Source organism: Leopardus geoffroyi, chromosome D4, assembly GCF_018350155.1.
Source record: "Leopardus geoffroyi isolate Oge1 chromosome D4, O.geoffroyi_Oge1_pat1.0, whole genome shotgun sequence".
In the NCBI taxonomy this organism is placed as follows: domain Eukaryota; kingdom Metazoa; phylum Chordata; class Mammalia; order Carnivora; family Felidae; genus Leopardus; species Leopardus geoffroyi.
The window spans coordinates 84,377,072-84,378,727 of NC_059342.1; the positions used below are offsets into that span (position 1 = coordinate 84,377,072).

The 1,656-nt window shown below is 43.1% G+C and overlaps 1 pseudogene; it reads left to right on the forward strand.

Annotated features, from left to right (window-relative positions):
- The first annotated feature begins 814 nt into the window (after positions 1 to 814).
- LOC123592750 lies at positions 815 to 1,452 on the forward strand (annotated as a pseudogene).
- The last annotated feature ends 204 nt before the right edge of the window (positions 1,453 to 1,656 follow it).

Here is a 1,656-nt window from a genome sequence, read left to right on the forward strand (position 1 = left end):
TGTGGTGGATGCTGAACGTGAAAACCACAGTAGACCTAATTCTGTTAACTAGGAATTCAGCATGTTGCTGGCCAAAACCATTAAATTTTATGTACCTGTGAAAAGAGTATCTGATGTGATTTTTTAAAGTAAGCTCTGTGCCTAACGTGGGGCCTGAACTCACGACCTCGAGATCAGGATTAGCCCGCTCCACTGAACCAGCCAGGTGCCCCTTTTAATGTGATTTTTAAAAATATAGGACATTTCACTTCAGCTTTCCTTACTGCTCTTAATTTGTAGGCTTGACAAACGTGTTTTTTTTTTTTTTTTAATTTTTTTTTTCAACGTTTATTCATTTTTGGGACAGAGAGAGACAGCATGAACGGGGGAGGGGCAGAGAGAGAGGGAGACACAGAATCGGAAACAGGCTCCAGGCTCTGAGCCATCAGCCCAGAGCCCGACGCGGGGCTCGAACTCACGGACCGCGAGATCGTGACCTGGCTGAAGTCGGACGCCTAACCGACTGCGCCACCCAGGCGCCCCGACAAACGTTTTTTAACCAGGGCTGTTGATTAATATACATAGCTGCTGCTGTTTCTTAATCATTCCTGATGAATTGAGTCAAGGGCTCTGTTCCGACTCGCTCTGATCAAAGGAATTATAATCTCGGGTTGGGACCTAAAATTGTGCCCCAGGGAGTTCTGTAAACCATGCTTTTCTAAACTTCCCTGTTGAGAATCACCTGGTACTCTTGTTTGTAAATGTGAATTTATTGAGGATGGAACCAGGAATCTTTACATGCTCAAGTGGTCCTAGAGAGTCAGGAAAAGGCTAACGATTAAATTGTAGAAAAAAGAAAATAGAAGCCATATTTCAAAGAACTGTATTACAGGTACTTGATCAGTTTTTAAGAGCAGAGTCTGAAATAGCAAGCAGTTTCGTTCTTGAAAGATCTCTGAATCGTGTGCATTTACTAGGGCAAGTGGGTCAGGACCCTGTCATGACACAGGTGGAAGAAAAACACCCAGTCACAGTATTTTCTCCAGCAGCAAATGAGATGTGGTGATGAGAGAAAAGTGAAGCATACCAAGTGGGTGATGTCAGTCAAATGACAACGTGGCACAGTATGTCATCATTCCAGGCAAGTTTCAGAGATGTGGCCTATTGGTATACGAAGAAGGGTCTCGAATTTATATGGAAAGGGAAATAGACTATGGTGAATTCACGGACAAAAATAATGGAAGGTGACAAGGAACAGCAGCAGTAGCTGATAACATTTTATTTCTGAGTGACCGAGGGACCAAACGAAGGCATGGAATGGACAATTCTTATTTGGCCATTGTTTGGTAGTCTTATTTCCAAATCATGTATAGTCCTTATAATTAAGACATTTTTTTTTTTTAATGCTTATTTATTTTTGAGACAGAGACAGAGCGTGACTGGGGGAGAGGCAGAGAGAGACACACACAGAATCTGAAGCAGGCTCCAGGCTCCGAGCCATCAGCACAGAACCTGAGATGAGGCTCAAACTCACAAACCGCGAGATCATGACCTGAGCCAAAGTCAGACACCCAACTGAGTCACCCCGGTGCCCCTAGTCTTTATAATTTTTAAGGGCAAGCATTAAAAGTTTTCTTTTATATAAAAACAAAAGTAAGTCCTCCAGGTGACATCCTC